This window comes from Protopterus annectens, chromosome 2.part1 (assembly GCF_019279795.1).
Source record: "Protopterus annectens isolate FY-2018-M chromosome 2.part1, PAN1.0, whole genome shotgun sequence".
Lineage (NCBI taxonomy): Eukaryota > Metazoa > Chordata > Ceratodontiformes > Protopteridae > Protopterus > Protopterus annectens.
The window spans coordinates 442,195,116-442,221,199 of NC_056729.1; the positions used below are offsets into that span (position 1 = coordinate 442,195,116).

General features: G+C 41.6%; 1 protein-coding gene and 1 non-coding gene across 2 annotated transcripts in view; one reads left to right on the forward strand and one right to left on the reverse strand.

Annotated features, from left to right (window-relative positions):
* Positions 1 to 26,084, reverse strand: part of PRMT9 (protein arginine methyltransferase 9) — a 907,971-nt gene that overhangs the window by 40,466 nt on the left and 841,421 nt on the right. The gene's annotated exons all lie outside the window — the stretch shown is intronic.
* LOC122795106 lies at positions 745 to 909 on the forward strand. The gene has a single exon (XR_006363738.1). It is a non-coding gene; the product is annotated as a U1 spliceosomal RNA (small nuclear RNA).

Here is a 26,084-nt window from a genome sequence, read left to right on the forward strand (position 1 = left end):
TCTTGCTCCCACAGAGAAGAGAACCTACTTGTCTTGACAAAAAAACAATGTTAGGAACACATAACTTTACCTAAAAACATAACTATATACAGAAAAGGGGGTGGATGGATGGAGGGACAGTACAGCTAACACAGCAGTGATTTCATTGAACATCTGTTACGGTAAGTACAACTGACACAACCATACTATGTTCACATTAAATCACTGTTGCAATAGCCTCAGCTATATGACTAGACTACAACAGCTTATCCCACCTGGGAGGAAGAAAGACTAGGATCCAGGAGCCCCTGGAGAATGGTTCGAACAAAGGCTGTTCGGGACAGAGAAAAATAATCCAGTTTTACTACCCTGTAATAGTATTCAAAGAGGACCAAATAGTGCCTCCAGAATATTTCTAGAGTCCATCTCTTTCCACTATGCTATCTAAGAAGTCAGGTCTCTGGATCTGATTTACTCTGTTGGGAATAAAAAATAAACAACAGCAAGTGACAGCTATTTGGAAATAGTTTGTTTTGGTCTGGGTTGCCCTTTCTTTGTCCCATCATAGAAGTCAAACAGCTAATCAATTTTCCTGAAGGACTTAGGTTGCCCTTCTATATCACTGTTGCAGTATTCATTAAAGAAGGGATGTCCCTGCCCTGGCCAATCCGTCACTTTGCCAGTACAGATAAGCTTAGAAGAGATCTTGTTTGTCACACTTATGCTCCCTTCACAGAACTTAGGGCATAAAGGGACATACGGACGCAACTTACCTGGCAGGGAGAATACCACGATCAAGAAGGAGGTTTCCCTAGGGTGAGGCTCTTCCATTGCATATTTTGGTTGGATTCCTCCCTGTGATTTCCCCAAATGTGGGAAACTCAACTGCATAACGTATAATAATGCAAATATATTCTTCAGAACTCAGCTGTTTTAATTAATTTAGTGAGCACACCGCCAGGGACACCAGTCCACCCTCAGTCTCCCTATAACCTAATTTCCTATTCAATAGCTATTACTGCATCAACTATTTACTCCATTTAGGTAATAGTGACTAGAAGAAAGATAGACTGTCTACCCTATTCTACTAAGATATTTACTGCACTAGAGGGTAAAAGTGTACTTTACGAAGTTGTCTGCTTTCAAATTGGAAACAGCTAGCAGTTTTATTTTTCTTGTGCATGCTGGGGACTTGCACCTGCTCACTCCGTTCTCCTTGCTACGCAAGGGCTCTCTCCGATCCCCTACCCCAATTCCCACCCACCCTCTCTTTCATTACATTTATACCTAATCAAGCTACATCCCTTCCTTCTCCCATCCAACTAATTCACACCTCCCTAGTCTCCACTAGCAATGCCACTTCCTCCACTTATAATAAACAGCACAACCCTTTATAACCCCAAAGTATACATGTACCACTACAACTACCTATTCTATCACCAACATTCCACATAAACCCAAACAAAAGGACAGCTTACAAATGGGTACAGCGAACTCCACCAATTCTATAACCATATATTTATTAAGGTAAAACCTGCATTATAGCTGCATATTTCCCAACCTCCCTACAATAGGGTTAAAACTGAATGATTCAAAGTACAATAACATTACACATACTGATAATCATAGCACTCTCTATTACTGCCAAAATCACTTCATACCATACTAATACTATCTCCTACTTAATAACTCGATCAGCCACTGACCCAACCCTCCCAAAACAGAACACAACACTCTTACCTGCCTCACCAAGAACTATCAAACCTCTTCACATGCAGTTAGCCCCATTCAACCTTCCCCAGTATAAAACCAAAACCCATTCTCCCTACAATTCCACCTATGCATGACTAAATATTTAAAAGCCATTGTCCATACTGAATCTCAGGTGCTAATCAGCAGTGATATTTACCCAAGTCCTGGTCCAGCAATCAATCCCATAACCCTCCCATTCCAATCCACATCTGTAGTAAGCTCCAAGAGGAATACAACAGACCTTCTAATACTTAATATCAACATAAGAAGCATAGTCAACAAATTAGAGAAACTGCAGGTTACCCTGTCCCTATACTCTCCTAATACAGTCTTCCTCACAGAAACCTGGCTCAAACCACATACTAATGACCATGAGATACTTCTCCAAGGATATAATCTACTCAGAAAAGACAGGATAACCAAACGGGGTGGTGGTATTACTATATTACATAAAAGTAACCTTACAACAGACATAAACATAAATCTCCCCACATTTAATAACGCAGAGACTCTATTCACCAAAGTAAAACTTAAAGCTCAAAAACAACTGAACATAATTGGTGCATATATTTGCCCTGGCAACAACAATGACACACTAGAAGCTATACTCCACTGGTCATCCCAGGCCCTCCCCCAAAAAACACTCATACTAGGAGACTTTAACATTGACTGGTCTACATGTATCTCTCCCCTCCCCACCACTCACATAAACCTACATAGCTTTGCTCAACTAATCCAAACCCCTACCAGAATTGATAAATCCTCCAAGAAAGAATCCAATCGGCCTACTCAGCCCTACAACTATGGGACACTGCCTGACAGTCTCAGTGACCACCAACCTACATTTGCCCTAAGGGACCACATTAAACCCACAAAAACCTCTTCTCTACAACAAATATGCTATACAAAAAACTTCAAATCCCAGGATCAAATAACTGCTTTAAATCATTGTAATTGGTCACCCCTCTTAAACCTCTCCCTAGACAAAGCAGTGGATTACTTCAACGCTACTTTCCTAAACATACTTGACCAGCTTGCCCCTACTAGAATAAGAAAGCACAGTTGTGTACACTTACCATAAATGTAGATGCTCGAGTGTATTCACTGTTGCAGTCATCACATTTGGGTTATCCTGCCAGGGGTAGCCCTCAGTCCACCCGAATACCAGAGACTTAGTATTTCTGCGTCGGTTGCTGTCGGTCCAGGAATGACGTCAGGTCATCAGTGGTATAAAATCAGGCAGCCGACGCCATTACATCAGTTTTTCTTGCCCCAACTGGCAGGAGCCCCCAAATAGGGAGCTAGGTTATGGTGGAAGAATACCACCAGTAGAAAGAAATATCAAAAATTCCCTGTAAGGAGAGAGAAAGAGATAGAGAGACAAGGGGGATGGAGGGGGGAAACCAGGACTGCAACAGTGAATACACTCGAACATCTACACTTATGGTAAGTGTACACAACGGTACTATGTTCTTCATGTTTTACTGTTGCAGTCATCACATTTGGGTTGATTCCCAAAGCTGAAGAAATGGGTGGAGGCAGTCAAGAAGACTGGGGGCTGGCTAGGATGCCCTGCAAGACTGTGGTGGCAAAGCCTGCCCTGGATTTGGAGAAGACAGGCAGGTGGTAATGTTGCAGCCTCCAGGATGTCCCTGATGGGGACCCCTCTGAGAAAAGCTGCAGAGGTGGAGGTTGCCCTGGTGGAATGTGTCCTGACCCCCTTTGGGGCAGTTTCCCAAGCTGTTTGTAGCGGAAATGGATGCAGTGTGCTATCCATTTGGAGATTTCTGTTTGGATATGGATTTGCCCTCTGGCCCTGCTGTGAAGCTGACTAGCAATTGGTCAGTTTTTCTAAAAGATTTAGTCCTATCCGGATAGAATCTGAGCTGTCTGACACATCTAGAGAGTGCAGAATCCTTTCCCCCTTGTTTTGTGCGTTAGGGAAAAAGGTGGCCAAATGAATGGATTGGTTGAGAGCCACACTGGACACAACTTTAGGCATGAAGGATGGGTTAGTCCTGAGAGAGACCCTGTCAGCATGGAAAATGATGAAGGTCTCTAAAGCCGGGAGTGCTTGTAGATCTGAAACATGTCTAGCTGAAGTGATGGCCAGAAGCAAGGCTGTTTTCCAAGAGAGGAATTTTAACTCTGCTGAAGCTGCAGGTTCAAAGGGGGGTAGTGTGAGCTTTTCCAACACAAAGTTAAAGTCCCAAGCTGGGGTAGGAGCTCTTCTGGGTGGCCTTAAGTTGTTAGCCCCTCATAGGAACTGTTTGATGAGAGGGTGTGACTGTAATGAGCAGAGATGGCAGAGGCATGAATATTAATAGAAGAGAAGGATAGACCCCTGTGTAGTAGGTCTGCTAGGTAATCCTGCATGAGAGGTGGGAAGGGCTGTGCTGTTTCTGCTCCCTTAGCCTGGATCCAGGAGCAAAACCTTTTCCACTTGTCAGCATAGGATTTTCTAGTGTTGGGGCATCTGGCCTCTTGTATAACATCTAGGACTTGTTTGCTTAGGCTGGCAGCTTGAGGAGAGGTCAGGGAATAAGTCAGGCTGCCAGGTTGAGGGTCTGCAATTGGGGATGCATGAATTCTCCATTCTTGTGGGTCAGGAGTGTTGGGATCTGAGGTAGGTGCCATGGTGGCAGGGGTGATAGGCTGTGCAGCAGTGGGTATGGCTACCAGCGCTGGTGTGGCCAGTCTGGGGCAATAAGGATTGCCCTCAGCTTTTCCTCCCTTATTTTGAACAGTACCCTTGAAATGAGTGGTAGAGGGGGAAATGCATAGACCAAGAGGTGTACCCACTAGAAGGATACAGCATCCACTTTCCAGGCCATGCTGTGAGGTTCCCTGGTGCAGAATTTGCTGAGCTGATGACTGGAGTGGAAGGCAAAGAGATCCACCTTCAGGGTGCCCCATTTCTGGGTTACAAGGGTGAAGGTTCTGTGGTCTAGCTGCCACTCGTGTTGGTCTAGCAGGTTTCTGCTTAAGTTGTCTGCCAGAGAGTTTAGGGAGCCTGGCAGGAATTGTGCTAGTAGGTGTAGTTGCATGGCTGAGGCCGTGTGCCAAAGGGTCATGGCGAGCCTGCACAGAGGATACGAGTGAGTCCCTCCCTGCTTGTTGATATACCACATCACTGTGGTAGTGTCTGTTTTGATCACTAGAGGCCCCAGGGAAAGTAGGGGTCTGAAAGCTGTCAGGGCGTGCTGAACAGCTAGCATCTCTTTTTGGTTGATGTGCAGATGTATTTGATTTGGGCTCCAATGGCCCTGAATGCACCTGCCATCCAGGTGTGCACCCCAGGCATAGTCTGATGCATCTGTGGTGAGGATCTGGGTGGCATGGGGTTGTGAGAAGGGAAGTCCCTTGTTGCGGTTGCATGCTGCTGCACACCAAAGAAAATCTTTCCCTAGACAAGGTATCATTGGTATGATAGTCTCCATGTCTTGACAGCGTTGACACCAAAGTCTTTTTAGGTACCATTGTAGTTTTCTTATATGCAGTCTGGCATATGGAATGAGTAGAATACAGGAGGCCATGAACTCTAGAGCTTGCAGGATTTTCCTTGCAGATAATCGGGTTCTGGTGGCTAGTTGAGAAAAGTACCCTGTCAAGTAGGCTTGTTTTTCTGGAGTAAGGAATGCCATCTGGGATGCTGTGTCCAGAGTTGCTCCCAGGAATACAATTTTTTGTGTGGGTACTAGTTTTGATTTCTTTTCATTGATAGTATATCCCAGGGAGGTCAGTAGGTCCTTTACAAAGGTTAGGTGCTGTAACATCTTTTCCTGTCTGCCTGAATCAGGCAATCATCCAAGTAGGGGTAAATCTGAATATTTCTTTGTCTGCAAAAAGCAATAGCTAGAGTCAGGCATTTTGTGAAAACTCTGGGAGCAATGGATAAGCCAAAGGGAAGCATATTGAACTGAAACTGCATAGATCCTGCCCTGCAACGTAGATATTTCCTGCAGGATTCCCTGACTGGGATGTGTAGGTAGGACTCTTTTAGGTCTAGGGTGGCTAACCAAGCATCCATGGAAAGCATAAGAAGAAGCTGCTGGAGGGTGAGCATTTTGAATTTTGGTATCACCAGAAAGGTGTTTAGAATGGATAGATTGAGGATCAGGTGCCCTCTTTTCTGGGTATCAGGAAGAGTCTTGAATAAAAGCCTTGGCCTATCTGTTCTGCAGGAATGTGCTGTATTGCTTTTGGCCTCTGCACACTGGTTTGGATGAAGATCTGGGAACTCTTTTGGGGTTGGCAGAGTGTGGAAATAAAATTTGTATCCCTGGGACACCGTTGAGGACCCATCGGTCACTGGTAATAGAGGCCCAGTTGTATGCATGCAAGGAGAGTTTTCCTTCTAGGGGCACAAGCAGGTGGGCAGAGGTAAGGGGTGGAGGTGTAAAGTCATTGTGAGTTCTTACCATAAGGGGGTGGCTTAGCACTCCCTGTTTTTGAAGAGGAGGAACTCCATTACTTAGATCTCTTCCCCTGGGTCTGGGCTGAGCTGGCCTGGAGGGGGCCGGAAAGGATCAGTGCTTGGAGGGGCAATGCCTACTGAACCTTGGAGGCTGGACCTGGAAAAAATCTTTAACTGTCTGCACAGATTTAGCTTTTTCTTCCATCTTTTTTAAGACCTCTTCTGCCTTGGTGCCAAACAAATTATCTTTGTTCAATGGTGCATCGAATAATTTTGATTTGACATGGTCTGGCAAGGACTGTTCCTTAACCCAAGTATGCCTTCTAAGGACTGAACCTGTGACTGCTGCCCTGCAACATGCTTCTAGGGCATCAAAGCCACATTGCAAGGTGTGCTTAGTAACTTGGCAGAATGCATAAGCTCTTGTAATTCTTTTATTTTCTGCACAAGCAGGAAAGGAGGATATTTTTTGTTTGAGGAGTTCCATGGTATGCTACTGATATTTCTGCATGTAGAACTGACAACTTAGTGCTCTACTAGCAAGAGTAGCAGAGGTATATACTTTTTTTACCCCATCTGTCTAAAGCTCGGTAATCCCTGTCTGAGGGTTGGCATTCTTAGCTGAGGTTGCTTTAATTCCTTTAGGCCCTTGAGAGATGAACTCTGGGTCAGCATTAGGATTTTTGAAAAGGAATTTGAGAGAGTCAGGGACTCTGTAGTATCTGTCAGGTTTCCTGGGAGCAGGAGGATGGGTGTCAGGAGTCAAAATGGATTCCATAAAAACATCATCAACAACATCCAGGACAGGAGGAATGGCCAAAGGTCTGTGCTGGGGTAAATCTAAGAATTCCCTGAGTCTCTTTTTTGACTGAGGATAGTCCTGACATTCCCATTGGAAATGCTCCCTTAAAGTATGAAGGGTTTCACCAAATGAAAAATCCTTGGGTGGAGAGGCAAGGGGAATGGATCAGAATCCTCATAAGCAGAGAAGGGTTGCATGTCTTCATATTCAGAAGCATCAGAGTCATCGGAATCCTGTTCAGATTAAACTACTGGGGACAAGTCGCTTTTCCTTTTGGAAGGGGTAGCCTGGCTTCCCCTAATAAGCATAATAAGGTCTTCTGCCATTTTAAACATTTGTGACTGAGGCAAGGAAGCAGGTGCCTGAGCTTGGGTCGTCGGCTTTTTGGGCGTAGCTCATACCCTGGGCCTTAGAAACTCAGTAGTTTTAGAAAGAACTGAAGATGCAAAAGAAGTCATCTGTTTGTGTCGAGTATCGGTAGTGTGAAGTACTTCCTCAGAAGCCGGTGCCTGCTCAGTGGCTCTGGACCCATCCAAGGTAGAGTCATCCGCATGATCCTTAGTCGAAGAAAAGTCTCACTACATACCGGACTCCGAAAGGGTCTCAGTAGCGGCCTGCGAATCCACAGAAGCGGGCATCAAGGGCTACGAAAGTGCCTCAATGAGGACCAGAGAACTGACGACTAGCTTAACGGAAGCGTCATCGGCAGTTTTGGACCTGTCCGGTCTGTCTCTATCTTTAGCCTTTTGTTTTTTTGGAAGATCAGTAGTTGGATGGCTTACCAAAGCCATATCGGAATTTGAGGACTGAATGAAAATATCTAGCTACAATAAGGGTCTGACGACGTATAGTTCTGGCACTGAACAAAGCACAAAAGTGACAGCGAGGGACGTTGTGGTCTGGGCCTAAACAGGTGACGCAGTAAGAATGGAAGTCTCGGTGTGGTATTTGCTTTCCACAGGCGAGACAATTGTTAACTTTTTCTGACATCGGTTAGAGCAAGAAAAAAGGATCCTCAATGGGGTACTTAGCTTTAGAAGACTTCAACTTCAATTCGGAAATGAAAACTCAGGTATCGGCTGACCGGCACTCATATGAACTGCTTCTGCTTCGGGCTCCTCAGCAAGAAAGACTGATGTAATGGTGTCAGCTGCCTGATTTTATACCACTGACAACCTGATGTCAGTCCTGGAGCGACAGCAACTGATGCAGAAATACTAAGCCTCTGGTATTCAGGCCAACTGAGGGCTATCCCTGGCAGGATAACCCAAATGTGATGACTGCAACAGTGAAACACGAAGAACATCAAAATCCAACTATGACCCTGGCTTTCCAAAAATACATGGCAACTCCTAAAGCAGAGAGATAAGGCATGGGAAACATGGCAGCAAAACAAAACCGACCAAAATAGGCAAAACTACTTTGAGCTAAGAAACAAGTGAAAAAAAACAAGTTAAGAATTGAAAAGCGAAACCACTACTCTGAGGTACAGGCCAAACACAAAACAAACTCTCAAAAATTTTGGGCAGCTATAAATAAAATACTTCAGGCAGGGAAAAAATCTACCCTTCCCCCTAATATTAACACCTCCTCTAGCAACTCCGCAACACAATTTAATGAACACTTTACCAACTCCATTCAAAATCTGATTAATAACAGCTCTCCTAAAACTCAAACAAACCCCCAAACACCAATCTTTGATCAAAATGGTTACTCCCTACAACCAGTCCCAACCAATACAATATACAAATAGCTGACAAAACTAAAGCCCACTACCTTGCGGCTGATAGGCTCCCAGGTGAATTCCTCAAGAATGCTGCCAATGCAATCTCTTACCCCATATCCATACTAATAAACAGATCATTAGCTGAACAACATATACCATCCCTCTGGAAAATCTCTCACATAATACGAATACACAAAAGCAGCAATTCTACTGACTTAACTAGCTACCATCCAATTGCCACACTATCCCCCCTTTCAAAAATCCTTGAGAAATGCGTTCACTCCCAAATACTAAACTACCTACTAACTAATAATCTCCTGGCTGAGACACAACATGGATTCCGCCCAAATCATAGTATCACTACTGCCCTCATCAGTTTCTCCAATACTGTAAATCAACAATGAAACAAAGGTAATCTTACTTCTGCTAAATTCTTAGACCTCTCCAAAGCATTTGGCATAGTTTCCCATTCCAAATTACTAACCACACTCTCAGAACTCAAACTTCATATCTCTACACTATCTTGGTTCAAAGATTATCTCTCAAACCGTCAACAAGCCGTAAAATGGGAAAACACACTATCCCCCTTATCCCAGAAACTTAGGTGATCCTCAGGGATCCGTCCTTGGACCCCCTTCTCTTCACAATATTCACCAACAACCTACACAAGGCTACCGTCCATGCCAACCTGGTCCAATATGCTGATAATTCTACCCTAATATGCTCTGCCCCATCAAGCCAACAATTACAACAAATCACCCAAGAATCCTTTTCAGCAACAGAAAAATGGCTTTCTGACTCGCAACTAATACGTAACTCTTAAAAAAAAAAAAAAAAGCTAGCGTTATTCCATCCCTCTAAGGCTATAGACCCAATTCATTTAAAATAACATCCTCCAACAATACCCCCCATCACACCTGTTGCCCCAACTAAACTACTAGGAGTAATCATAGATCACAATATGAAATTTGACAAGCATGTAGCTGAAACCATCACAAAGGTTCACAAAAAGCTAGGCACCCACTACAGATGCAAAAATTACCTAACATCTGAAAGTAAAGTCACAACTGCAAGAACCCACCTACTCTCCACACTACTGTACGCCTCCCCAGTACTAATAAACTATCTGCTATAACAAAATAGCTAAATTTGCCACTGACTCATCATACAGATCCCATCATTGCCGATCCCTTAAAAAACTATCCTGGCTAGAATTACCAAACCTACTAACTTTCTACCAACTAACTAAAGCCCACGAAATCCTCTATCACCCTCAAAAAAAAAAACTGCCCTACAGGGACTACTTCACCACTATGCCAGCAATCGTCCACCAAGTACCACCAACAAATCGCGTACTAGTTGTCATTACTAAAAACAAATACAACTCTGGGGACTCCCTCTATACTACTACTGTCGCAAAAACATGGAATACACTTCATTTAGAAAACTGGTCAATAGAAAACACACATGACTGAAAGAGCCTTCTTAAGGTACATTTATCCAACTCATGGACTTGCTCCTGTACAACAAACTACCAACCCTCTTACAAACACCTCTTCACTTTCATCTAAACTCTCTCTTTCAGTACTTCTAGACCTTAAAAGCAGACAAAATGCACATTAGCATTACTAGTGCTGCACATTCTTACAGTTTACTGTGCATCATTCTGCGCCTACTGATGCAACCATCATATATATTCACCACTGAACACAGAGACTTGACTATATTTACCAAAAGTATAAGCAATAGTCTTGACACTGTTTTTACTGAATGTATAATCTTAACTATTGGTATAAATCCATGTAACTACAAAATGTGAAAGTGATGTAATTGTTGTAATCTCATACTGTCTGCATTACTCTATTCATTATTACTGTGTACTACTGCATATGCTACCTCTGCTTACTATTTTCATCACTGTATTTTATGCTGTATTTACTACAGTTTTTTTATTATTATATGTTATTGTATGGAGCTTTTCTCCCCAGGCCTCTGCTGAAAATGGGCAGCCCTGCCCCGTCTGACTTTTTCCCAGTAGACAAATGTAAAATAAATAAACTACTCAGAACTTATTTTGCTGCAAGTTCAAACGCCATTGTTGCCAGTTGGTTTAAACATTTTGTTGTTGTACTGAATATTTAACAACACCAGATAAGTGCCCCATTGGGGTTATTTTTATTCTTAAATTTAATTTCTTGGTCTTGTATTTTTTGTCACTTCCTAGAGTTCATGTCATCCAAGACAGGAAAATGTCAGTGTGGGAGGCAGATTCTCCATAAGGATTGTCACAAACAGTGACTTTTTTCAGCACTTTTCACGACCCTACCTCTTGTAGTATCTGTAAGGCATCTATGCCCAAGACACTCAGACGCCATTTGTCTTACCTGGTCATTTATCTTGAGAACCAATGGCTTAGCCAGTTAGCCCAGGGTACCATGGCAAAATCCTTTAACCCCAAGATACTTCTGCTGGGTAAAGAGAAGGTCAAGAAGTCTTGGCCGGATTCTTTTTTTATCCAGCCTCCACCAGACATCTCTCTAGTAGCAGGTAATAACTCTGTAGGTCGTTCAGTGTTTACATTGGATTCCTCTGCCTTGACTTGGCTAGAGGCCAGCATGGAAGCATCTTTTCACACCTCCTCTGAGGCTTTGCAGGCATCTGCTCCAGACGTCGAGGGGAACCGTGGCTGATTATCTTGGAGGGTCCTAGAGGGACTCCACAGATATTGGTCAGGAAGGAAGTTCCGGAATCTCTTCTCAAATCTCTCCAAGGGTCAGAACCTCTGGTATTTGTTAGGGCTGATGTCCCCTCTAAGAAATGACAAAAACTGAAGCATGTTTCAGTCTGTCCTATGGATCCTCAAAGGGAATGGCAGGAGTTTACTCAGGGCTTGTTTCCTGTCTTAATGGCCCTAAAGCCTCCTCAGGGGGTTTCAGTACCTGCTCCTCCTTGGACCTCTACCCCTTCTAAATGGTTTAGGGAACCAGATTCCTTGGATGAGGATTCCCTGTCTGGTGAGGGGCCTTTGTCCTATTCTTCACAGATGCCTTTAAGATGAATCTGTTAACCCTGAGACTCCTTTCGAGGGATTGTCCTTTGGAGGCACAATTGCTAGGATTATGGAATTCTTCAAGTGGGATTCTTCTCAAGTGTCAGATATTCAGAGAAAATATTATGACTTGCTTCAGGTGAAGACTCCTAAACCATCAGCAGTTCCTTCTGTGCTGACTGCCTTATTAGATACTTTCATTGCTGCTTCCAAGTTTGCTGATTCTCAACCTCCTGCTCTGAAGATACTTGACAGGTTTTATAAGGTTCCTGAGAATTGTCTATTTTTATTTAAATTTCCTTCTGCTGATCCTGCTGTGGTGTCAAAGTCTCTTCTGACAAACCTTCTAAACGTTTGCCATCTTCCAAACTTTTGCTTCTGATAAAGATAGCATGGCAAAGGAGAGGATTGGAAAGAAAGTTTACACTGCTTCTACTTTGGCCTTTAGGGCTATTACTAGACCCACATGACCAGGTATGCTCTAGGCTTGATTGCTCAGGCTTGTCAGGTTATCTCTGCCTTCTCTGACTCTGATGGCAAATCCTCTGCCTTATCATTTTTAGGTTCTGCTTCTCAAGTGGTGCTCCACTCTATTAATTGTAGTTATGATGCTGCTGATGCCTCTTCTGGGGCTGTGTTTTTTGGGACCATCATGAGGCATTATTCTTGGCTATGTCTCCAGTCTCTTTCTGAGAACATTAAGACTAACTGTTGGATGCTCGTTTGGATAGTACTCATTTTTTGGGGACTGCTGCTGCTGACTTGTTTAAGAGGAATTATCCTTCTAGATCTGCTACTGTTTGCAGGCAACCCCACCAGCCTCTAAGGGTAGGAAGGGTGGGAGGTGGGCTCCCCTGCTAAGACGTCTCAGATTTCTGTGGTCTAGGAGCCTCCTTTATCTGATAAACCTGCTTCTCTTTGACAGTACGCTCCACCCTCTGCCTTTAGACCAGGTCCTTTGTCCCTTTGGCTCTTCCTTTGTCTTCGAAATTGGTGGCTCATCAAGTCAGACTTTTGGGTTCTTTCCATCATCCAAATATCGAGAACCAAAGCTTTAATGAAAGTAATTACATTACTTTCATTAAAGCTTTGGTTCTCGATATTTGCTGCTGGTATTTACTTTGGAGTCTCCGTTTTCAAGAGTTTGCTGTTTTTGCCAAAGTTCTTTCCATCATCCGTCAGGGATACTTCATTGTATAGAAATCTCTCCCTCCTTTTTCTGGCATTCTTCAACCTCCTCTAGAACAACTTGCTCATTTCACAGAGGTTCTAGGGTCCCTGCTAAACCAAGGATTCATTCAACGTGCTCCCCTTCCCAAGTGGGATGAGGTTTTTATCCCAAGATGCTCCTGGTTCCAAGAAAGGAGAGCACTTGGAGATCTATTCTGGATCTCTCCCAGCTCAACACCTCTCTCGAGATCCCTTCTTTTCAGATGCTTACTCTTCAAACTCTGTTTCTTCTTTTATTACCCCAGCATTTTCTGGTGTCCTTGGATCTGAAAGATGCTTACCTTCATATCCCTATTCACCCACTCTTCAGGAAGTTTTTAAATTTCTCTGTGTCTTCCTCTCATTTTCAGTTCTTTGCTTTGTCCTTTGGCCTCTCTATTGCCCCAAAGGTATTAACAAAATGCCTATCTCCTGTGATTGCCTTCTACAGGCTCCAAGGCATTCAGACTTTTCCTTATCTAGATGACCTGTTACTTCAGGCACACTCTCCCAGCCAACTGTTGCAGGATCTGCAGTTCACCATCTCTCTTCTTCAAAGTCTGAGCTTTACTATCAACTTTCAAAAGTCCGTCCTGACTCCCTCTCAGGATCATGTGTATCTGGGTTGCAGGACTCAGATGGTGGCAATCCGCCCCCAAAGGCATTGCTGTTGACAGCCTTTTTCAGTCTCTTCTTCCCCTGCCTGCCATGTCAGCCAGGGAGTTTCTTCAGGCTCTAGGATTCATGGCCTCTTCTATTTTGCTGCTTCCTCTTGACAGACTGCATATCAGGAAGCTTCAATGGTAACTCAAGTCAGTTTGGTCGCAGCATCGTCATCCTCTGAATTTCAGTGTACCTCTTCTTCCCTGTCTGAAGAAGGAATTTGAATGGTGGATTTGACAGTTTGCTCTCAACCCAGGCCAGCCATTTCAGCTTCCAGTCCCTTCTCAGGAGCTGTTCACTGATTCCTTCACAATAAGGTGGGGGCATTTCTTTGGTCACCTGAAAGTGCAGCATCTTTGGGCTCCACATCAGAAGTTAGACTATATCACCATCAAAGGCATGAGGGCTCTGATTCTGGCTCTTCAGGCTTTTCACCCCATGTTCCGTCCAGGACCTTTGAAGGTATACGCAGACAACACTACAGTGACATGGTATATCAACAAGCAGGGAGGCACAAAATCCTACCTTCTCTGCAGGATGGTGCTTCAGGCTTTGGATGTGGCTCACAGCTATCAGTTAACTCTTCAGGCAGTGTACATTCCTTCAAAGCAAAATCTTGTGGCAGACTTTCTCAGCAGTTCCAAAACACAGGCTCACAAATGGATGCTTCAAAGAGATGTGTTTCTGGACACTGTCAGGTAGTCCTTTCTGCTTCCCTTCTGAACAAGCAGCTTCCTCTTTCTTCTGTTGCAGAGTGCCATGCCATCTAGCCTGGAACACAATGCCATTTCCTTTCCTTGGGAGGGGAGGTTTCTTTATGCTTTCCCTTCTCTTCCTCTACTTCCAAGAGTCCTGCAGAAGATTCAGTTGGACTCCCAAAAAAATCTTGCTACTGACGCCCTTTTGACCGAGACAGCACTGGTTCCCCCTCTTAATGCATCTGACCAAGGGGTTTCATCACAACTTACCTCACCGATTGGATCTCCTCACACAGAACAAGGGGTCTCTCATCCATCCCTTGTCCACTCTGCAACTAACATTGTGGGTGATAAGGCTTTGATCCCTTTCAGGCACCTCTTTTCTGAGGATGTGCTCAGGGTTTTACAGGACGCAAAGAAACCCTCAACCAGAAAGTCTTATATGTCCAAATGGAAAAGACTTTCAGTCTGGGGCCATGCTCATAACTAGGACCTTTTTTCAGTGGGGGTCCCTTTGGTCCTCTCTTATATGTATGAATTGCTCCAGTGTGGCTTGGCCTATTATTCTGTGAGGGTCCATTTGTCAGTCATTTCTGCTTCTCTGACCGTGACTCCTCCTTAACTTCTTGTTTTCAGGTCAAACAATTTCTTAAAAGCATCCTGCATAGTAGGCCTCCAAGAAAATTTATTTTGCCTCCATGGGACCTTAATTTTGTTTTGGAAAATTGACTCAGGCTCCTTCTGAGCCTGCAGTGTCTGCTTTTTTGCAACATTGTATCTGGAAGACTGTTTTACTGCTGGCTCTTACTTCTGCTTGGAGGGTTTCTCAGCTCCAGGCCCTTATGGCCATTCCTCCTTTTTTGTTTTTTTTTCATAGGTTTTTTTTCAGGGTGTCCCTTTGTACTAATCCTTCTTTTATGCCCAAAATTGTAAATGAGTTGTCCCTAAATCAGTCGGTACAACTCACCTCCGTTTTCCCTTCTCCTCAGTCTGCTAGTGAGAGGGTCCTACATACCTTGGATTTGCACAGACAGCTGAGGTACTATTAGGATAAAACTAGGACGATTTGTAAGTCTGATCAGCTTTCTTTTCCCCTTTTATCCAAGGTCTTTGGGTTTAACTGTTTCTAGGCAAACCATCTTTCTCCTGGATATCTAAGGCAATTTCCTTTTGTTGTTCTATTCATGGCAACTCTCTGTCTACTTCTGTTAGACGTCTTTCCACTAGAGCTGTTGCCTCTTCTGGTGCCTTCTTCAAGAAGTTGGACACCACTTCCATCCTTGAAGCTGCTACTTAGTCTTCTGTGCATACCTTTACTAGGCATTATAAGTTGGATATGGTTTCTAGGGCCAAAGCAAGTTTTGCTGAAACCATTTTATGTGGGTTTGTTGAGGGATCTTCTCAACCTTCCACCTCCCATTCTGTTTCTTGAGCTTGTTTACTCTTCCTTCTTTAATGAATACTGCAGCAGTGATATAAAAGGACACAGTACAGTTCTGTAACATTTTACCATAACAGTAGATGTCCTTCTCTTCAAAGTTGCAGTATTTGCTCCCTCCCTCCAACCCCCTCTTATTTATAATGTATTTTTTTCCTTCTGGATGTGCATGGACTCCTTTGTTCTATGACGACTGTTCTCTTCTGGGGTCAATTCAGTTCTGGGTAACTGCGTCTGTACATCCCTTTTATGCCCTACATTCTGTGTGGGAAGCATAAATGAACATTTTGCGCTGGGAGCATAAATGTGATCTACAGCGCAAACAAGATCTCTTTTAAGCTTATCTATACTGGAAGAGTGATGGGATGCCAGGGCGGGACACCCCTCCTTTAATGAATACTGCAACAGTGAAAAGAAGGACATCTACTGTTACGGTGAGATTTTACACAACTGTACTTTCTGCCAAGATGATACCCGAGTTGCCTGTACACATCCAGAGTATGAAGAATCCTTTCTCCCTGATTTTTTGACTTAGGAAAAGAAAAACAGGGAGACTAATGGCCTGAATCAAAGTAAACTCAATCTACTTTTGGCAAGACTGAGGGATTTGTTCTTGAAGTAACCCTACCTCTGTGGAAAACAAAACAGGATTTGCCCAACGTGACAGCGTGCAACTCAGATACATATCTTGCAATTGTCAGAGCAATAAGCAAGATAGGTGGCACCTACTTGAGGCCTTAACTTTGTGCTTGGCAGACTGTTTGCTAGGTGGTCTAACATGCAAAACCCCTTTCAAAAACTGCTTGACCAAAAACTGAGAAGAAAGGGGAGGATCCATGAGCATGCATGCTGAAATGGCTGACAGATGAACCTTACAGGAATAAAAAAGTCCGTAGGAGAATAACTCGCACATATGCTGAAGAACCAATTGTTCAGAATCCCTGACTGGACCCTTGTTATTAGTATGACACCAGCTAGCAAATCTTTTCTATTTAGCAGCATAAGATTTCCTAGTGGCAGGCTTTCTTGCCACCTCTAATACCTGCTGCACATCCCCTAAAACAAGGTGCCTAAAAGTTATTAATACTGAATCATCCAGTCGCATTTGTTCCTGACTGAAATGTTATCAAACCCCCCTTATGTGAGTAGCTCTAATCTGCTAGAAAGTTTGTAGCAACTGCCCTTGGCAAATTCATTAGGAATGAAGAACTGTTGCCTGGGCCAAAAAACAGTCACCAAAATAATCTTTGGAGAATCATTCTTATTCCTCAGAATGCCCTGGATATCAGTGAGAAGGTGGGTATTTTTCTCACAAGTCAAAACAACTTGTTTATACTGCATGCTGTTATACTTTTATGTGGGCAAAACCTCTAAAAGAGAGGTCTTATGAACTCCTGTCAGATATTATGAAATGCACTACTACTAGTGCCTTATATAGACATATTGCAGAATTTTCTATGCATTCTTTTAAATTTACCATTACTGAATAGGCGGTGAATGATCCAAGGGGTTATATTGTTGATGAACATTTCGACAAAAATGAACTGAAGTGGCAACTATTGTTGAATGTTACATGCCCCCCCCCCCCGTTAAATGATGCATGTTCCATCACTGCAATACTGAAGTTAAAGCAATTTGTAGTTTGTCATGTTTTTCACATTGTCTGTTCCTTTTAAAGCCCTGTGATTATTTCAGTATTCATGGTCTTTCACTGACTTGATTTTCATTGGTTGGTTTTAACAAGGGAGCTTAACTGGTAGGTTTTTACTCATTTATATGATACGCAAAATTGTTTATTTGTTCTGATGATGTTTCTATGGTTAGGAATGACAGCACTTAACTTTTTTTTTTCTTTAATAAACAGTTTTTATATTTACTTGGTGTTGTTCTTTTGGCTGTTGCCACATAGGACTGTAAGAATTAGGAGCCCTGGGGTTATACCGAGAGTTGCCCTTCGTTTATTACTTTCACAAACAAGTTCAAAAGGGAAAAGTTGAGAAAGTACAGAAGTGTAAGTAAACTTACCGTAAAAGATGATATTTGAATGATCACTGCTGCAGCAGCCTGAGCTATATGTTTTTTTTCCTGTACAGGATACAACAACCGGACAGCTTCCAAAGCTTTCAGGGAACCTTACACACACTCAAACCATTAATCAACTCTAGCTGAGCTGTCTAAAAGTGAGCCCTTCGGAGCTTTCATGCCAACAGACAGAAGGAGGATAAAGTCTTGTGAGGACAACGCTGGTAATATGATAATAAAACATCCACGCCCTGGCATAAAAAAACATACAAAAAATAAAGGTGACGGAGTCAGGGAGTGGTTACTGCATCAGTGATCATTCAAACATATACTGTTTTGTTAAGTTTACTTATACAGCTGTGCTATGTTCTTTGTAAGTATCACTGCTGCAATAACCTAAGCTATATGAGTAGATTAGCATAGCTTAAACTGATTTGGAGATGGAAGAATAAGGGTCCAGAAGCCGCTGTAGAATGGTCCTAGCAAAGCCTATCTTGGACCAGGAGAAAGCATCCACTTTACACTGCTTTGCAAAAATATGCACAGAGGACCAGGTTTGCTGCTTCTAGCATCTGACCTTTTCTAAAAACCCACAGTGAGCTTTGACCCTGCCAGGAACAGTTTTGTTTTTGTGGGTATAACAAAAAGTAATAGCACTAGACAACCATTTTAAAATGGTTCGGACACAGGTTGTCCTATTTTCTTATGTTCACAAGAAATTAACAACTGTTCAGAAGTTCTAAAATATTTTGTTCAGTCAGGATAGTACCAGAGTTTTCTGTGGACATCCGAGGTATGAAGTACCCTTTCTCCCTCATTTTTAGGTTCTGCAAAGGAGGTAGGGAGATGGATAGATTGGCTTAAAGTAAACCCAGACACCACTTCAGGCATAAATGAAGGATTGGTTGTTAAGAAAATCCTATCTTTGTGGTAAATGAGATAAGGTTGATCCACCATTTATTTATTTTACATTTGTTTACTGGGTATTGTCCAACTGGGCTGGGTGCCAGCTTTCAGCAGAGACCCTAGGAGAAAAGCTCTGGCAACATACAGTACAATTTAGACAGTGGACTGAAAAACAATATGAAACAATACATATTAATCAGATTCAACAGTACAGTACAGCATTTACAATATTTGAGAAATAGAGTACACATTGGTGTATATCATATAGTGTTAAAACTAGCTAATAACTTGCATGTGGAACTCAGAGGAATTTTAAAAAATACACAATGATTAAGAAGTGAGAAAAGACAGATAGCTTGTAACTAGACAGAAATGTGAGAAAAGTATTAGTGAGTAGAGGAGGGGAAGACAAAGAAAAATGCAGAAGTGGAAGGAAAAGAAAGGATTTTAAGCAAGCGTAGACTGATATTAATGCATGAAGAGAGAAAAAACTGTGGTCTGTACATAGGGGAAAGGGCAAGGTGGTGCAGAAAAAACATAAGAAAATCTACCATGAGAGCTTGCAACTTGGTTACTTTTCTTTCAGAGGTCAGAGTAATTAGTAAGACTGCTTTCCACGTTAAGAACCTCAAGTCAGCATGACGAGCTGGCTCAAATAGAGCAAAAGTTTTTCTAACTCAAAATTACGATCACAAAGAGGAACCACCTGTTTCCTAGAAGGCTTCTTATACAACAACCATTTAAGTACATTTTTACATGAGGTTGCATTGAAAGAGAGGCATCCATGGGCAAACATGCTGAAATGGCTGACAAGTAAACCTTAAATGAGAAGTGAGATAGGTCGCAGGATAGTTACTAACACAAATAATGCAAAACCACAAAAACATTAGCCCTGAATGGGTGCTCTTCTTTTGGCATTGACAAGAAAACACTTTCCATTTACCAACGTATGATTTTCCAGTAGCAGGTTTTCTTGTCTCTATTAATACCTGTCGCACATCTTCAGATTAGAAAAGTGGTACCTAAAAGGTAGTAAAATTCTAATATCCAGGCAGTTAGTTTTAGTGTTAGGGGTCAGGATGTAACAAAAACCATTGACCTTGTGCGAGTCAATCCAGTCTGTGAGGAAGTTTGGGGTAATCGCCCCTAGCCATATCCAAAAGAAGAGAGTGAAACCATAGACTGGGCCACAAGGGAGTCACCAGAATGATCTTTGGGAAGTCCTTCTGAATCTTTAGAATGACCCTGGATGTTAGTGTAAAGGGTGTAAAAACATACAGGAACATTCTTGAGGAAAAGAAAATGCATCTGTCTTCCAGGTCATCTTATATGGAGTCCTGGAGCAGATTTTGCCAACTGATTACTGTGAGTGGAGGCAAAGAGATCTATTTGAGGTATTCCCCCCACAACTGGATCAATTCCTGGAAGACCTCCCAGGGGGAAATTCAAGAAATAAGGAAATAGTGGTGTTTTGGATGCAGATCCTTAAGGAGAACAAACGTAATACAGAATATTATTTTCATAAGATAGCAGAAAGTATACCAAGAACTATGCCAACATAAGAATGGAGAAATGACATTCTGTCGAAAGGGATGACTGCAATTAGAGGTCCAGACAATAGGCAAGAGGAGGATGAAATCTACCGGAAGAAGCTGGTAAACGAACCAAGGTATTGGGAATAAATAATTAGAAAGGTTAAGGTAAAAGAATGGGAAGAGGCCAAGAAGACATTTGGACTGCAAGTTGAGATTGCCTTTTCTATCAGGGATTGATTTCAGAGTACAGGCAAAAGAAAGGCATAGGGGAATCCTAAGTCAAAGACTTGCACTGGTTGAGTTTTCAGTTGAATATAGAACAAAAGTTGCGGTTAAAAAGGAATAACTAGTAGGGTATATAAAATATTACACTATAATTATAGTAATCAATCAGTAGAGGTCACAAATGATTGGGAACAGAAGTTAGATAAGCAATTTACAAAGAAACAATGGGAGGGCATATGTATGACTTTCAAATATGCAACAAAGTCTACAACATTCATGAATTTTTGGGTACTCCAAAGAATTTTTCCTCAGTAAACAGCAAATGTTGGAGTTGGAATGAGGAAGAAAGATGTACCTGGGAGCATATGCTTTCAGAGTGTCATGAGTTGGCAGACTTTAAAAATTCCCTAGAGTATTCTGTTAGGAATACTGGGGCTAGCAGAACTAAGGAAATTATTTTTTTTTGAGCTGGGGTACAGGATCTAAACATAGTAAAGCCTTGTTAAGTTTAATTCTGGTGGCTGCAAAAAAAAGCAATTACTAAAAAATGGAAATCAAAGACTAAACCAACCGTACTTGACGTATTCAATATTGTAACAGAGAGAAATGAATAGCAAGTGGAATTGTTAGAAAAAGGTAATAGTAAATTACACAGAAAAATGAAAACTGTGGGAACAATACATGCAGAAAATGTTTTGAAGAAGGAATGATGTTTAAGACAAATCAGGAATTGAACAATTTATGTAATACTGGGCTGATCATATTGTACAGAACAATATATGTGATGTACAATGTTTGTAAATGTGAACTTATAGTTTGATTAATTTTATAAAAATGTAAGTTTGCCTTATATCACAAGTGATAATTCAATAAAGGTCTTTAAAAAATTCTTGGAAGACCTCCTGATTCAGTTTCTATTTGTGAGGGTACATCCTTCTGCTTAGCTTGTCACAGAATTTTTCTCTATGGAATTAAGACGCTTGCAAAGTGAGACTCTGCTGAAAAAGGTATATCCCAGGCTACCATAGCTAATCAGAACAGAGGGTAAGATCGGGTTCTCCCTTGTTTGTTTATGTACCACATTAATGTGGTGCTGTTTTGTAAACACTTGAGGAGGTCCTGTAGATCACAGTTGGTTGAGGGGATAGAGAGCACAGAGAGAATTTCTAAGAGTTAACATCTCTTGTATTTGTGTGCTTCAGTCTGCCTGTTTGGTTTCAAAGAGCCTGCACAATTATTTCCATAGACACTGCTCTCCAAGCAAAGTCTGAGGCATCTTTCTTGACTGACTGTGCTGGAGCAGGAAGGGAGAACTGGAGACCTGGATTCTTAGAAATTTGGTGTCTTCACCACAAAATCTCGTTTTTTGCAGATCCCGCAACTGGAATTGAAATGTCAGTGGATGCCGATGATAAGACCAAAGAGATTTCAGGTACCACTGAATTTTTCTCATATGGAGTCTTGGAAGAGGTATTACGAGTATCACAGACGGCATGAGATGAATAATGCTGAGATAATCTCTTTCTGAGATGGTAGTCTTGAGTGTAAAATCTCAGGAATAGATCTAAATATAGATCTATTTTTTCTGTGAAAAGCTCTTTTAGCTGAGATGATCAGGAAACACCCCAGGAAAATAATCCTGTGAGAAGGAGTCAGACAAGATTTCTGTTAAGTTCTTTTGGAATCCCAGCGTGTGCAGGAGATCCCCTGCCCAAATGAGAGATCACTGACATTTTGAAAAGGACACTACAAAGATAAGCAAGTTTCCTAAATGTGGAAAATGTGAATACCTTGCAGACTGCAGTAAACACTCACAGAAGCCAGACATTTTGTGTACACCCTTGGAGCAGCATAAAGATATAAGGGAAATGCAAATAACTAACAATCTCATCCAGACAAAGAAAACCTTAAGAAATATCTAAAATCTGGATCTATAGGCATGTGATGATATGCTCCTTTTAAATATAAGGTTAATAGAAAACTCAAATGGGGAATAAGGTTTAACAAGTTTTGAAGAGAAAGAATCTTGAACTTGGGAACTATTACAGATTCAGAAATAAAAGGTCCAGCATTGATGTCCAGGAATCTTTTTTTTCTTTGGCACCAGGGACATTCTGGAATAAAACCCTTCCCCTAACTGAGGATGAAGGAGAGCTTCTATCACACCCTGAGCAAGCATATGTTGAATGACAGGAGGAAAAACAACAATCTGGTCTGGAAGCTGAGAAGGAATCTCCCAAAAAGGAGTGAGAGACTCCCACTGCCATCTGTAACATTAATGAATTACTCTCAGAACCCATCTATCTGAAACTATCTGTTGCCAATGGGAGAAATGGAGGTTCAGTGACAGATTTGGGATGATTGTATAAACACTTAAAAGACTGAGGCATTTTACATAGTCTATCTGCTTTTTTTTTTTGGGGGGGGGGGGGCAACAGGCTGGCTGTCAGGGAAATTGCAGGCTGTGGCAAAAACGTTCTCCAAAATAGACAGAACAGGAGGAGTAGGTTCTGGAAATTCCAGTTGTAAAAAAAACATAATACTTCCTTAGGGACTAAGAAACATCATTGTTTTCCTAGTGAAACATCTGATTCATTCAAGAAAAAGTTTCAGAGAAACAGAATCTTTTAAAAAATCTTGCAAATCTTGTATAACTATCTTCTGCTCATTCTGTAAAATTCAGCATTTCATCTTGGGCTTCTGCTGAAAACGGGACTTATGCCCAGTTAGACTTTCCCACTAAACAAAAGCAATGAATGAATGAATAAAAGTACTGACAGAAGTCATTCTGTAGAAACAACACAATCTGTGCTTTCAGAATCATTTTGAGTTTTAAACTTTTTGGTCTCTTCAGAAAGTGAAGAATTAATTTTTCCTTTCCCAGAAACTGCTACACAGGAAAAGTCAATACCCTGCAGTAAACCCTGAGCTAAGCCTAATAAATTACTCCTGTCTAGAGTAACTTAGGCAGGAGAAGCCATACATTTAAATTTCTGTTTCTTTTTTTATGGGAATTTCTGAAGAAACAGACCCACATTTGCCTGCAAAACTTCTCTAGGAATGGGCAAAATGTTCTAGCTATGCAGAGTGGCATTCTGTATCCCTTCTTCCAGAACTGAGAAGAGTGTCTCTACCTTGCCTGCCAAAGGCAGCCCTACAAGATGCGTCTAACCTCTGGTCTAAACTAGTGGGACCAAAAAAAAAAAAAAAAGATAAGCGGTCCGAGGAACAAGGTTTGGCCACGTCAGAGTCACCTACCTGCAACTGAGTTAATCAGCCTACTGTGGTGACAAAGGCTGCTTCACATTTTTTTCCCTTTTGTTACTGGAAGAAGGTAGAACTGAGGAGGGGGCGGGGGTTGTTTCATGGTTAAACTGAAAGAGATAACAAATTCCATGGGAAGCCTGGTTGCAACAGTCAGTAAAACAGTTGTAAAAAATAACTTTTGTACCATTAAAGCACAGGAAAAAGCAGTTTAAGCACTTAACTCAGACCACAAAAGTAAAATACCACAACTTTCACTACAGTAAAAATTAGTTTACAGTCAGTTTTAAACATAAAAGTCAGAAAGTAACACTCCTGTTTAATAGTATCAAAGTCATGTAACAGTCATTTAACATTTTCTCCTAGTTTAATTAAATGTGTTTCACAAAAAAAAGCAGGTTTTCTACCATAAAAAGATAAGTAGATGTTTTTCCTCCAATGGAAAATTATCTGACCAGCAATGGAACAGTTGATCCTTGAAACCTGCATTTGACAGCTCTCTTCTGGGGTGGAAAAACTTAGAAGGGCATGGCATCCAAACTTAGCTTTCAGTTAACTCAATTCAAGCTAACTGTCTGGGCACACTGAAGATGCCCTGAAAGCTTTGGAAGCTGGCCAGCTTTTACAATCTTAGCAGGATATAACCCATATTGCTTAGGCTACTGTAGCAGTGATCTTTATGAAGAACATCTATTGCAACTACTATATATTGACTTAAAGAAACATTTCCTTTCTCGTTGACATTTAACAACTTGTACACACTTCATATTACATGTCTGATCCCCAAACAATAATAAAATAGAGATAGAGAATTGGGCCCCATACAGGTACAACTAAAGCAACAACAGTTTTATACAATTCTTAAAAGCCATAGATAAACATTAAGCTTTATCACAATCTATAATCTACAGTTATTTACTGCAAACACTGAGCTACGGAAAGAAGAAGAAAAAAAAGAAAACAGACAGAAGGAGATAAACACCCAGTAAACAGTGAAATGACTATAGCCTCTTCAAATACATTTACTTCTTGCTTTATTGCTTTATGTATTTCTCTCACGTTCCCCCTTACAAAGTGAACTCCATCCCTACATAAAGTACACATACCTTATCCAAATGTTTTCCCAAGTCCAGCGTCAATAACCATAGCCCAGAATCCCATCTATTAAGACATTTTGTCTGAAACACTAAAAGGAAAAATATATCAGTTACTCACTGTACCCATTCTGACAAGTTTAATTACCAAGAAGAAATGTAGATGATATCTGCAAGATTGAAATCCTCATTCCATTGTTACATGTTCAACTTCTTTTGCTCTGGCTTCCTGCAGATTCTCCAGCCTTTCTTTCAAAATCTGACACCTTCTGAATAGTGGGAACAACTCTTTTCTTCCAGCCTTAACAGTGCGAGTTTCTTTTGACCCTTCCTCCACTGTCATTGGGCCTTCCACTGTTGATATCCTTGCATCAGGTTCACTGGCCACTGCAATGCAGAATATGCTTCCAGTAGGTAACCGAAAGTCTTTGGCATCCCTGTAAAAAAACAATCCTTAACTGTGCTGGGTACAGCTTACACCATCTTATGCTCCTTTGATTTAGTCTTCATAATGGATGTAAAGGTAGTCATCCTTTTTTTTTCTAGTATCCACTGAGAAATCATAATCTACAAACACACACTGCTAATTTCAACACTTTCGCTGGTTTCCATAAGACATAGGGAGAGTGACAGAGAATCTTCTTTCTCATCCCATATATTGTAGAACAAACAACTAATGGCCTGGGTCTCTTTCTCTCACCCATCCCAGCAGTATGCTCTCTATTTATATCTCACAGGAGGCTGATCTAGTCCACTTCTCCAAAGTCTCCTTCACAAATCTAGCACAGTCTTTACCCCACTCTGCTCAGGGTCCCCAGTACTTTTAGATTTTTCCATTTTGCCTAATCTTCAAAATCAGGCAATTTGGCTTTCGCATAATCCAGTTTTATGTCCGTCACTTCTACATGCTCCATGGGCTCTATACTTTCATCCAACAAAGCTTGAATTGTTGTCAAATGTTTATTCAAGGCATCATCAATCTCCTCAAAATGCTTTTTCTGGCTTTGCATATACTTGTTAAGCATTTGTTTTAGGCCTTTAAGCTCCTAATAAGCACAAGTGAAACCTCCCAGTCTGCACACCCTTTATAGTTTCTTTCAGCTAAGGATGCTATCACCTTGTGGGCAATTATTACACCACAGGAACTATGTGTTTCTTAAGTCTTCATTTTCTCCCTCTTCAACATTCAAAAGACAGAATAAATGCAGATGAAATTCCTAAGTTGCTGCATCTTAGTGTTAAGCAGTTATAACAGGTAGCTAGCTACCACTTTCAACAGAATTTCTTTGGACAGAACGGGGTTGG